Below are 14,193 nucleotides of genomic sequence, written 5' to 3' on the forward strand. Positions count from 1 at the left end.
CTTTTTTAGTAATTGGAAATGATAATAGGAATGAACAATTTACTGAGTACAGAACTGCTTGTAAGGAATTTATTTGGTAATTTTTTTTTGCATTCCACAGTAGGATATAATTGCAGTAAGTTGCAGCATTAGGGTCATTTTGCAACATATTTAGTAGCATATAAGTAAAGCATGCTTCTGTGATATATTTTTTTTTTTTTTTTTTTCAAATCAGGAAACAAATTGTGAAAGTATGAGGGTATACAGTATAAGCTCTATAAGAGATTACAGAAAATAGTTTACGGAAAATGAAGAAAAGTGTGCATAGATAACTTGGTGCAGGTTTGAGCTTGTTCAGCATAGGGTGTATATGTTAAATGTGGTCATTTGTAATTAAACAGCAACCTTTGTGTTGTGTCATTTTAATCTTCTATTTCTGTAATCCTGAAATCACTTGTGACATGCAATTTACTTTGATGTTGCTTATATGCAATTTAATAGGCCGATTCTCATTACTTCATCACATGCTGTATTGTAACATTTTCTGTGCATTTGAAGCTAAGTGGACTTCGTACAGTTTAGACAAAAGTTTTCAAATTACTATTAGAAGGTATTTATACTTGTTGTGGCTTGTTACTACTGATACATACATTACCCCTCACATACTCTAATACAACATAGCTCACCAGCTGACAGAGAATAGGTTATTTGCTTACCTGGTATCTGACGTGTAGCAGGAACATAAACTTCAAGTACAGTTGAAGTGGTTGTAAAGCCTAAACATTTTTTACCTTAATGCATTCCTTGAATTAAGGTAAAAACTGTTAAGGTGTCGGCATCACCCCCCCCCTAACTTACCTGAGCCCTCATTTGATCCAGCACTGTGCACGTCTGCAGCTGTTCTCTCTCCCCTCACTTCCAGGTCTCGCTGTCTTTGCTGGGGCACCGGGAGCCATAGGCCAGTGCTGTCAATCAAATCCAGTGGCGAGGGGGTGGGGCCAAGACTGCTGTCTGTGTCAATTGATGCAGCAGCGGGGCTCGGGTGGGAGCTTGCATGAGTGCCCCCATGGGAAGTGGCTTCCCTGCTGACAGAACAGAGCTCTTTATTGTTTACATAGACAGAGCTCTGTTCTGTCTTCCTTCTTGCCAATCAGCGGGTGCCAGTGGTCATCCATTGGCCAGGACCCACTGATCGGCTTGTGCTTTGACTAATTACAGCACAAGCTGCGGGCTGGCCCGCTAGCCAAAGGAGCAGAATCACGTATATATATACACGTATTCTGCGCAACCAGGCCACACTGTAGCAGTAAAGCTACAGTGCACAGTCTGTAAGTGGATAAAGAATGATGGCTTTATTTATTCCATTTTGATTCCTATAGAAATTTTGTGTTTTCCTTGTCATCAAAAAATTTAGAAGCAGTAAATATATTTCTATTTAACAAAAGATACAACTAGTGCGCAAAAAAACACACTCGTAAGTTAACACAGGGAGCCGCCAACATAAAAAAGTATATTCACATAACTCAAGAAAAATATTAAATATATATATGTGGCGCTACCCCACCTACAATATGATAGCTGATGATCTAAAAATCAATAATATGTAGATGTAATCGAATACGAAAAAAATTATCAGTATAAGGTGCAATAATCAGGTATGCAACAATGGTGTTGATACCGTGCAAAAAAATTGATGAAGTGAACTCACTAATGAAAGTGCAATGTGCATATAAATCAGACCAATAATATGCGGTAAGTATAAGAAATATGTGAACTCCTAGTAATGATATCATAAAAATATATATACAAATATAGATATGCAATTCAGAAAAAAGTCCACACAGTGCGATTCCTAATAGCAACCCGGAAATTCTTATACAAGTGATATAAAAGTGCAAGTGCAATATTAAATGTAAATAAGGATGTGTAAAAATAGGTAAACTAATACATATAAAATAAATGTCCAAACAGATGCAAAGTACAGTTCAAAAAAGCATTCCACAGTATGACCAGAAATTCAGAAACAATATTACATAAAAATAAAAGTGAAAGGTAAAAAAATTAATAGTCATAAAAAGTCCGCTCCCAGTGTCCAAATACGGTCCAAAAAGGATGATACATTTAAAATATGAATGCTGTGTGCTAGGGTTGCACCGATACCATTTTTTTAAGATCGAATACAAGTACTTTTTTCTTTTCAAGTACTCGCTGATACCGATTACCGATACTTTGTTTTTAATGTCATGTGACAGTGGCACTGATAGGTGGCACTGATGAGGTGTGGACTGTGTCAGTATTTTATTTTTTTACAATTTTATTTTTTACAGTTTTATTATTTTTTTAAATATTTATTTTTTACAATTTCTATATTTTTTGTTGTTATTTTTACAATGCTTTCTTTTTTTTTGGGGGGGGGGGGGTTGGAAATGTTTGTGTGTTTTTTTTTTTTTTTTTTCATATTTTTTTATTTTTACAATTTTACTTTTAAATATTTTTTAAAAATGTTTCCGTTTTTTTTTAATCAATCCTGTTGGGGGGCTTTGGTGAGATATCACCCCTTTGGGACTGTCCTTTTCTCTGTAGCCTCAGATTCACTGAAGATGAATGGAGAGGAGACGGCGGCTCCTGTTCTTTCATAAACTGAAGCATTGTAAAGACAGTTTACTCTGCTCAGTTATGAATGGTCAGTCAATGATCACTGACTCTGTGCATTCAGAAAAGGAAGGAGCCAGTAAATGACATATTTACCGGCTCCTTCCTCTGCTCTCCATCCTGACAGATCTGTGGCAGGGGGGAGTGGAAAAGGACATGGAGAAGGATTTGGAGGAGGACACGGGGGACAGTCAGGGGTGATCGGTGCGGCGGTGGAGGCCGTTACAAGCACCGGTCTCCCTGTATAGATTTCAGTAAAGCAACTGAAAGCGGCAGGAGGAAGAGGAGGAGAAGCAGCTATCTGCTGCTTTATTGAAATCTATTCAGGGAGATCGGTGCTTGTAACAGCCCCCAACGGTACCCCGATCATCTCCTGACTGCCCCAGGTATTGGATCAGGCATCGGAGCATTTGCACGAGTACAAGTATTAGTGCAAATGCTCAGTATCGGTACTGATACTAGTATTGGTGCAACTCTACTGTGTGCTATGACCTCCGCTCGCAGTGCCCCCAGGTCACCAATTACTTGTCCCCCGAAGACTTCCACTTGTAGACAAAATGGGAGTTGGGTGAAGTACTGTGAAGTAATTACGCCTGCCAGTGGCAAATGTGAGGCGTTAGATGCTTTATGTACCCTGTGATTTTTGTGAGTATAATGTGTGTATATATAATCAATGACAAAGATTTAGTGATACTACTCTATGGTCTCCTATAGTTCTCTGAGGAAAAGCTGGGCATTCTTGTGAATTTTGGGTTGATTGGACATGTTTGGAAAGTGTCAGTGGGCCCTGGGAGTGATCTTACATATGTGTTCAAATTCTTTTGATCCCTTTTGCTTAGAGAATTTGTAATAATCTGATTATTTGGTGACCTGGGGGCAATGCATGCAGAGGTCATAGCACAGCGTTCATATCTTAGGTGGATCATCCTTTTTGGACCAAACATTGGGAGTGAACTTTTTATGTTTGTTCATTTTTTTTTTTTTACTTTTCACTTATTTTTATGTAATATGGTCTATTAATTTTTGGACACATTGTGTAGTTTATTAATTTTCAAGGTGGAATTTTTTTAATTGTGGGTATAGTAATATAGGAGTTTGCGTAACGTTTTTATCTTAAATATTTTTAACTCCTTGTATCTGGAGGACTGAGTGCAACATTTTCCTATTGCACCTAGCGCATAAAAATATTAAGTTTAAATATATTACTACTGAGAAAATGAATGAAACTATATTTTGTAGGAACTCCACTCCTGAAAAGAGGTAATTAATAAAACCTGTATGATTTTCTGTTTACGTCATGCAGAATATTGTGCTCTGGGTTTAATCAGAAGATAAATTATATTCTTACAGACTAAAGCAATAAGTGCCTTTTCTAGTGCTTTGTGGCATGGACATAAAAGTAGAGTAACACCAAGGGATGTGCAGGAAGTATTTATTAGCAGTGAGAAAAGTGTCTTTATTGGGCTGTTACCTAAATAGGGCAGTTGAACAACATAGTAAACCTGTTGTTTTCACTTACAACCCTTCATTAGTCTTCCCTGTTGCTGCAGTTAATGTGGCTGGGATTTGACAGATATGAATTGATGTCCAAAAGGTTTCATTTTGGACAAAAGGTGTCCAAAAGTTTTCTTTTCACAATGGTTCTCAAAGTAGCACCAATGCCTACCATTACAAAACATGTGCTGTATCACTTAATTATAAGTGTATCTGTACTTTTTTGTTTTCTCTTTTCCCCCTGCAAAATATTTGTTGATCCTGCCAGTAAAATCCCCCTAATGTAGCCTCCTGTGATGGTGTGGCAATGATTCTGCACAGTTCCTGAATTCAAAACAGAATTGCTGTTCTCATGTAGGCCATGTCTGCTTTCACTACAGTGAAATGAAAATAGTGTTGCAGGTGGTGTGGCTGTCAGCGTTGTCACTGTTGACTCACAAGGCTGTAGCTTGTCAATCAGCACCTGGCCACACATGGCTCTGCCCACTGCTTTTGGATTGGTAGCACTGCCTCTGTTGCTAAAACCCTCATACTGTGAGTTGTGTTGTCTGGGTGAAGGAGTCTGAGACACAAATGAAGAAAAATTACATTAACCACTTATAGACCGGAAGATTTGCCTGCTTAATGACCAGGCCATTTTTTGCGATACGGCGCTGCGTCAAATTTAACTGCCAATTGCGCGGTCATGCGACACTGTACCCAAACAAAATTGACGTCCTTTTTTTCCCACAAGAAGAGCTTTCTTTTGGTGGTATTTGATAACCTCTGCGGTTTTTGTTTTGCGCTATAAACAAAAAAGAGTGACAATTTTGAAAAAAAAAAAAAACAATATTTTTTACATTTTGCTATAATAAATATCCCCAAAATGTTTTTTTAAAAACGAATTTCTTCCTCAGTTTAGGCCAATATATATTCTTCTACATCTTTTTGGTAAAAAAAATCACAATAAGCGTATATTGATTGGTTTGCGCAAAAGTTATAGCATCTACAAACTATGGCAAAACTAAAGATTTATGGCATTTTTATTATTATTTTTTTACTGGTAATGGTGGTGATCTGCGATTTTTAGCGGTACTGTGACATTGCAGCGGACAGATCGGACAATTTTGACACATTTTTGGGTCCATTGACATCTATACAGCGATCAGTGCTATAAAAATGCACCGATTACTATTATTATTTATTATTATTATTATTATTATTATTAATGATTTATATAGCGCCAACAGTTTACGCAGCGCTTTACAATGTAGCACAATTACAGTACAATACAGAAGGGACAGGAGGGCCCTGCTCGTAGAGCTTACATTCTAAAGGGAGAGGGTGGTGGTACAAAAGGTAACAGATGTGGGGAATGATTTGATAGGGTTGTTAGGTGGGTGTGGGATAGGCTTCCCTGAATAAGTGAGTTTTCAGGGATCTCCTAAAGGTGGACAGGTTAGGGGATCGGATATACGGGGGCAGGGAATTCCAGAGGATTGGAGAGGCTCTGGAGAAGTCCTGAAGACGAGCATGAGAGGAGGTAACAAGGGAGCTAGAGAGCAGGAGGTCCTGGGAGGAGCAGAGGGGACCATTTGGGCGATATCTGCAGATGAGGTTGGTGATGTAGCTGGGGGCGATGTTGTGGATGGCCTTGTATGTTGTGGTTAGCATTTAGAATTTTATACGGTGGGGTAGGGGAAGCTAGTGAAGGGATCGGCAGAGAGGAGCAGGAGTCACAGATCGATTAGTGAGGTGTATTAGTCTAGCAGCAGCATTCATAATAGACTGAAGGGGGGATAGCCTGCGTAAGGGCAGGCCATTAAAGAGAGAGTTGCAGTAGTCAAGGAAGGATGGGTCGAATTCTGGAGATGTTGCGGAGGTTAAGGCGACAGGATTTAGCCAGTGATTGGATGTGGGGGCTGAAGGAGAGGTCAGAGTCAAAGATGACAACCAGCACCCTGGCATGTGAGAAGGGACCAATGGTTGTGCAGTTGATCTTAATGGTAAAGTCATGGGGGGGACCAGGAAGGAGGAAATATTACAAGCTCAGTTTTAGAAAGATTGAGTTTGAGAAAGAGGTGTGACATCCATACCGAGATGTCATTCAGTAAGTTTGAGATCTGTGAGGAGATCGAGGGGGTGAGTTGAGGAGTGGAGAGATAGATCTGGGTGTCATCGGCGTTGAGGGTGGTATTGGAAGCCATGGGAGGTTATCAACTGGCCCAGGGAAGAGGTATAGAGCGAAAATAGGAGGGGCCCAAGGACAGAGCCTTGGGGTACCCCAACAGAGAGAGAAAGAGGAGTAGAGGAGATGCAGTTGTAAGTGACACTGAAAGTGCGCTGAGATAGGTAGGAGGAGAACCAGGATAAAGCAGAATCACAGAGGCCAAGGGAGTGTAGTTTGCTGAGGAGGAGCAGGTGTTAAACTGTGTCAAGGGCAGCAGAGAGGTCTAAGAGTATGAGTATGGAGTAATGGCCATTGGTTTTAGCAGTTAGTAGGTCATTGGTGAGTTTTAGTAGGGCAGTTTCAGTAGAATGATGTGGACAAAGCCAGACTGTAGGGGGTCAAGAAGGTTGTTGTCCGTGAGGTAGCGACTCATTCGGTCAAGGACAAGGCGTTCGATGAGCTTGGAGGCAAATGGGAACAGGGAGATGGGTCTTAAGTTTCTCAAACAGGTGGGGTCTAGTGAGGGTTACTAGTGCATGTTTGAGCAGGGAAGGAAAGGTGCTGGAGGAGAGGGAGAGGTTGAAGATGTGGGTTAGGGAGTTTAGGATAGAGCGGGAAGGTGGTTGCAGTAATTGTGAGGGGACAGGGTCCAGGGGACAGGTGGTGAGGTGGGCCACGGAGAGGAGTTTATCAACTTCATCGGTTGTAACTGGGCAGAAGGAGGAGAGTGTGGAGTGTGGTGTTGGACCTGATGTTTTGGGTAGGGGAGGAAGTTGAATGCTGGATATCTCCTTGAGAATGGTGTTGATTTTGCTTTTGAAATGGTTGTCAATCTGTTGAGTGGTAAGCAAGTTGGTGGGTGGGGGCAGTGGGGGGTGAAGTAAGGAATGAAGGGTAGACAAGGTTTGGATGAGAGGGTTTTGATGAGAGTGTTGTAGTAGGTTTGTTTAGCAGTGTGGAGGCAGGAGTTGTATTTGAGAAGGGCAGATTTGTAGAGGGTAAAGTCTTGCAGGGTAAAGTCTTGCAGGGAACTTAGGTCTGGGCAGGACAAAGGTGCGATTTTGTCGTAAAGGCCATTAGTAGCCGAATGAAGAAGGGAGGGGTTGAGGTTGCGAAGGCTTCTGCAGGTAGTGGTTTGTGGGTTGGTAGCATGGGAGGTAGGAGACAAGGAGAGTGTGAAACTGATGAGGTTGTGATCAGAGAGAATAAAGGGGGTGTTAGAGAGGTTGCAGGGAGTGCAGCGATGGGAGAATATGAGGTCGAGAGTATTGCTGTTGGAGTGAGTGGTGGTTTGTGTCCATTGCGTTAGGTTAAAAGAGGAGGTTAGGTTGAGCAGTTGAGAAGTGGTTGCAGTATTAACATTGATTGGAATGTTAAAGTCGCCTAGGATGATCGCAGGCGATTACGGTGTAAATGTCACTGGCAAGGAAGGGGTTAACTCTAGGGGGCAATCAGGGGGTTAAATGTGTTCTCTAGTTAGTGTTCCTAACTGTATGGGGATAGGACTAACTGGGGGAGGAGACATATCGTTGTTCCTACTTAGTAGGAACAAACGATATGTCTCCTCTCCCCTGACAGAACAGGGATTTGAGTGTTTACACACACAAATCCCTGTTCCAGCTCTCGTGCACGCAATCGTGGTTGGCCATGCGCACTTGCTATCGCCCTTAAAGGTACAGACGTACCCATACAGCGATTCGCGATAACGAACCACTTTGCTGATGTATAACGGCACGAGCCGGTCGGCAAGTGACTAAGAAGTCTCACTTCAATTTTGTTATTGTGTTCTGTTCCCTTATGCAACTTTAAGTTCAGACAGGGAGCCCCTCTTTCCTCCACAGGTGTCCGGCAACGCAGCTAACAATGAGAAGGTTGCTTTGACAGATGGCACTTTTCTTCATCTCCAGGCTCGCCTTAGATAGCACCTAGGAAGATGGGATAAAGTTATACAGTATCTCATAAAAGTGAGTACACCCGTCACATTTTTGTACATAAGGGGTGTACTCACTTTTGTTGCCAGTGGTTTAGACATTATTGGCTGTGTGTTGAGTTATTTTGAGGGGACAGCAAATTTACACCGTTATACAAGCTGTACACTCACTACTTTACATTGTAGCAAAGTGTCATTTCTTCAGTGTTGTCACATGAAAAGATATAATAAAATATTTACAAAAATGTGAGGGGTGTACTCACTTTTGTGAGATACTGTATGTGTACTTTGTCCCCTGGGGATCAGAACACATTTTATAAAAAACATTCAAGTGAGCCTAGAATCACTCCCTTGGACACACTTAACCCCTACAGCGCCACCTAGTGGTTAACCCCTACACTGCCAGTGACATTTTTACAGTAATCAATGCAATTTTATAGCATTGATCACTGTAATAATGCCAATGGTCCCAAAAATGTGTCAAAATTGTCTGATGTGTCCGCCATAATGTTGCAGTCACGATAAAAATCGCTGATCGCCGCCATTACTAGTAAAGAAAAAAATTATCAATAAAAATGACATTAAACTATCCCCTATTTTGTAGACGCTATAACCTTTGCGCAAACCAATCAATGAACGCTTATAGGGCGTACACACGGTCGGACTTTGTTCGGACATTCCGACAACAAAATCCTAGGATTTTTTCCGACGGATATTGGCTCAAACTTGTCTTGCATACACACGGTCACACAAAGTTGTCGGAAAATCCAATCGTTCTAAACGCGGTGACGTAAAACACGTACGTCGGGACTATAAACGGGGTAGTGGCCAATAGCTTTCATCTCTTTATTTATTCTGAGCATGTGTGGCACTTTGTCCTTCGGATTTGTGTACACACGATCGGAATTTCCGACAACATGCTCCGATCGGACATTTTCCATCGGAAAATCCGACTGTGTGTACGGGGCATTATTGTGATTTTTTTTTTTTTTTTTCTACCAAAAATATGTAGAAGAATACGTATCGCCTAAACTGAGGAAAAAAAACAATTTTTTAATACATTTTTTGGGGATATTTATTATAGCAAAAAGTAAAAAATAATGCGTTTTTTTCAAAATTGTCGCTATTTTTTTGTTTATAGAGCAAAAAATAAAAACCGCAGAGGTGATCACATACCACTAAAAGAAAGCTCTATTTGTGGGGGAAAAAGGATGTCAATTTTGTTTGGGAGCCACGTCGCACGACCGCGCAATTGTCAGTTAAAGCGGCGCAGTGCCAAATCGCAAAAAGTGCGCTGGTCAGGAAGGGGGTAAATTCTTCCGGGGCTGAAGTGGTTAAAAGTGGGTTATGAAATCTCTAAAAGTTTGGTTGGAGTTTGGCCTTAAGGCCAAATATTCAGATTTTTTAGCTCAATTGGGACTTTTTTATGTATATAACACTGAATTAACACTTGATAGATTGTTACAACAGAATATCTTATTGGCAAAAAAAAAAAAAAAAAAAAATATATATATATATATATATATATATATATATATATAATAAACACGTGAAGAGAAGTACAACCACTTTTTGTGACTTTGGTAGTGAGAACTAAAGTGGCATAAAAGAATATTTTAGTGGAGGCTTTATTTTATTTTCTTGCTTAAAGCGGAGTTCCACCCTTTAAAAGTCAGCAGCTACAAAAAGTGTAGCTGCTGACTTTTAATAATCAGACACTCACCTGTCCCACGGTCCAGCAATGTGGGCGCACGAAGCCCCGATCCTCTCCCTCTCCTCTCCGAGGCTCCGGCATTCTATCTGTAAGCGCCCGGTTAGAATGCCGGGCGAGCCACGCTGCATGCTGTGAATGGCCAGGCAATCTTCTGGGACGTGCCCCAGAAGATTGCAGGGAGAGGTGAACTTCCTTCCAGCGCTGCGGAGCCAGGGGAGGAAGTGTGAGCTGGGTGCCTGTAAAAACAGGGTACCCGCTCCTCCCCCAAAAAAATGACATGCCAAATGTGACATGTCAGGGGGGTCACCTGCACTTAAAGCGGAAGTTCCATTTTTGGGTGGAACTCCGCTTTAGCTTCTCATATATACTGGAATATATCCTAATCTTTTTATTTATTTGCTTTACTTTTTTTTAAACACCATTTTCAAAAGAATACTTTTAATCATTGTGTCAATATACTTTGGCTCAATGCATAGTGACTTGAATAATTTTTGAACTTTAATCAGTGACACAGCAATCAAGATTTTAAGTCCTGCACTCATTTACCAAAGGCAGTTAGACTGTTTACAAATCTCATAAACCCATATTTTATTCACGATAGAAAATAGAAAATATATCAAATTTTTAAACTGAGAAAATGTACCATTTTAAGAAAAAAGTAATATCTCATCTTTTTTTTTTTTTTTTTTGTGGAAAAGTAGAAAACGAGTACAGTACAGAGCCACTGGGCATTCCCCGGCTCAAGCAAAAACAAACAAACTTCTTAATCTTGGAAGGTTCTATTAGTAAAATACAAACTTGGTTTTAAGAGACCAGTCACACTGCTCATCTTGCAATTTGAACATCACCTCTTCTTTTAACAACACTCTGTAAAGGTTTGGGAACTGAGGAGACCAGCTACTGGAGTTTTGGGAGAAAAATGTTGCCCCATTCTTTCCTGATGTAGCATTCTAACTATACAAAGTTAAAACAACAAGGGCAGAAGATTTAATAGATGGAAAGTTGAAAAAAATGACTGAAGGTCCGCTTTAAGCACCCTGACTCTTCTACTGCTTCTTCTGAAGCTATGCTGTTGTCATAGATGCAGTATGCAATTTAGTATTGTCCTACTGAAATATGCAAGGCCTTCCCTGAAAAATACATCATTTGGATGGGAGCATAAAAAAACCTGGATATATATTTGAGGAATTCCAAACTACAAAGCCTTATGTATACAATGTTATACTTATATGCCCATATGTGGCAACTTTCAAGAACAATACAAGACGGGCCTGCACATTCCCACACACCAAAAAAGCCACTGGGCTAAAACCTAACTTTTATTATGGTTCCATTAAAAATATATACCATGACTATATGTGCATTTTACTTATAAGAAGAGAGGCGGGAACTCCACAAGACTTTAATCATAATCAAGAAAACTTCCGAAATTATGGGTCTTATGCTAAGGTCCAAACAAATTTATATCTCTGTAAATATACCCACTGGGCTAAAATATAAAATCACAAACATAAACAGAGGGGCTACACAATTGTACCTCTATTTATTAAATAAGACTTTGTCTCTTTTCTCATGGATGCAGTGACTTCTGAAGGGCTTAATTATGTTGCCTAAACGCCAGCATGCCAACTGCTCCAGCCTCTGTCTCCCAGCTTCATCATGTCAGGACGTTCGCACTTGCTTAATTAAGATTCTTCCATCTGGGCAGAGGAGCCACCCAAAATATTTCTATCAGGTAGGGAGGACCCCCTACACAGTTTGTCTTGGCTCAGAGGTACAATCCTCCACTTCCTTTATTTCAAGAGAGGAATTCTTTGCAGAAATTTCTTTTGTGAGGTCAGCTCTCTGGGGTTCTCACTTCATTGAGCACTCTCCTCTCTATCCTTCCCTTTTGTGGGAGAATGAGATGTCGGAGGAACATCCTCAAGACAGGAAAGAGGAGGAAGCTGTCAAGAATTGGGAATCCTCTGTAGTTTCCCTGTCAAAGTGATTCGCTCAGCAGTACCCCATGGAGGAATTCTATTAAAAATTAGGTCCTGCGACTCTTGACCCAGCTATTCTATACTAAAACGAGACTTCTTACTCTCGTCTGTCCACATGAGTAAGATCCTATGGCTCAAGTGTTGGTCAACAGAACTTCTCTGCAAACAGAAATCGAGTGGCTACCTTTCTTTTGGGTGATTGTTTGTTTGGGCTTTCTTTGGACGCCTTTACCTTTCAAGAAGAAAGCAAGGTGACAAGTCAGAAACTGGGGACATCTTCGGCATTCAAGAAGAGTTTCTTTCATGAGCAACAATTCTCAGGCTCTAAGCAAAAGCCTGTTTTCTAGTTTCGAAAGAAGAACTGGACCCCCAACTCCTCCAGATCAGATCTGGAGGTAGGTCCTCTTCACAATAAAAGGGAGACGTCAAATGTCCAGAGGACAGAACAAGTGCTGACAAGGTTTGTGTGGGTGTTGAACCTTCAGAAATTGGCCTTAGTTCTGACACACAGTCTGGAGTACTTATGTTTAGTTCATGACACAACGCAGATGAAGGTCCTGCTTCTGCAGGATAAAAGCCTGTCTCCTGGATCCCAAGTGGAATCCTTGAGGTTGTTGGAGAGTTCCTTGATTCAAACCAGCATTAAGGTGCTGAGAAATATGGTAGCCACCTTCAATGCAGTTCCCTATGTCCAAGTTTACTATTTAGCTTTTCAGGGCAAATGTCAGGAGAACTGGGCTATACCAATGCATCTGACTTCCAAGAGGTCAGCTCTGGAATGGTGGATGCCCATGCAAATGTTGGATGTTAGGAAATCCTCCCTTCAGATGAATTGGAAGGACTTGATAATGGAGGGGAGGTATTTTGGAGAACTTCTCGGTTCAGGGAGTGTGGTATTTGGGGGAGTAGACATTTCTGATCAACATCCCAGATCTTCAGGTGATTTGCTAGCTTTGGTATGCCTGCCTTCAAGTTCTCCCCATAAGGGTGCAGTCAGACAATTCCAAAGCTGTGGGATACATCAAACACCAAGGGACAAGAATTTGCGCTACTTAGGAAGAAGCAGACTTGAACTTGTCTTGGCAGAACTTCACATTCCAGCCCCCTCCACCATGTATAATTGTGGCATAGAAAACTGGCAGACTGACTTTTTTATCTGTTAGAAGCTGAATCTGGGAGAATGGACCCTTCAGCTGCAGTTGTATGCAGAGATTTGTTTTCGCTGGTGTGCACTAGATGTGGATCTTTGGCATCCAGATTCAACAACAAATTTTATACAGGTTTGTGTCACAGGGACCCTCAGGCATTTGCAGTGGATTCCCTGGTGACTCCTTGGGATCAGTTTTCCTAAACTATGCCTTAACTTCACAGCAGCTTCTTCTTGCCTGTTGTGCAGGCATACATCTTGGCAGAAGGGCTGTGGGCTCTTCCAGATTTACCTGATTTGCTGACTCAGGGTCTAAACTTCCACCCACTTTACAGTCACTGGATTTGATGGCATTACTTTTGAAGCCCAATTTCTGAGGGTTAGGGGTGCTTCTGACTTTGTCATCTCTTTCCTCCTCAAGGAGAAAAAGCCATCCTCCAGGAAGGTGTACCACTATATATGCAATGCCTTTTTTGCTTGGTGAGAAACTTTTTAAGTTTCATCCCCAAAAAATATGTTGTGGGGCTTATTTTGGCATTTCTTCAGTCATCTGTAGAGATGTCTCTAGCCAACAAGGGACAGATATCAGCCTTAGCCATTCTGTTTTAGAGACCTATTACATCAATAATTGATAAAACCCTTTGTGCAGGGTGTCACACAGATTGTTCTGCCTGTGTTGCCCCCCTTGTCTCTGTGGGACATTAAATTGGGCTTATAATTCTCATTTTAAACCTCTTCCAGAGAATCTCTAGTCATTCCTTGCATGGAAGGTTGTGTTTTCGGTTGCCATTTCCTCAGCTCACAGGGCCTCAGAGTTTGCTGTGCTTTCCTAAAATTAATTTTTCCTGAGTTATTCACTTGGATAAGGTGGTGTTGGGTCCCCGTTTCTTTATCCTACCTAAGTTGGTTTCTTCATTCCACCTGTATTCAGATATTATGTTGCCCTCTTTTTGTCCTAGGGCCCTCATAAAGGTCAGGCTGCTTCTTGATCCACTAGGTGGGTTCATCAGTTCTATTCTCAGGCCTGGGGCCCTCAAGGGCAAGGTTTCCCCTTTCCCTGGACAAGGTTCCTCCTCCTTTCTTGGTCAAGGCCCATTCCATCAAGAGTGTCAGTGCTTTTTTGGGTTATTTAGCATCAAACTTTTT

The 14,193-nt window shown here is 41.2% G+C and overlaps 1 protein-coding gene across 1 annotated transcript in view; it reads left to right on the forward strand.

Moving 5' to 3' along the window:
* The window catches only part of BLTP1 (bridge-like lipid transfer protein family member 1), a gene marked incomplete in the record, with an annotated part of 561,636 nt that overhangs the window by 236,772 nt on the left and 310,671 nt on the right, over positions 1–14,193 (forward strand).

Source organism: Aquarana catesbeiana, linkage group LG01, assembly GCF_042186555.1.
Source record: "Aquarana catesbeiana isolate 2022-GZ linkage group LG01, ASM4218655v1, whole genome shotgun sequence".
Classification (NCBI taxonomy): domain Eukaryota; kingdom Metazoa; phylum Chordata; class Amphibia; order Anura; family Ranidae; genus Aquarana; species Aquarana catesbeiana.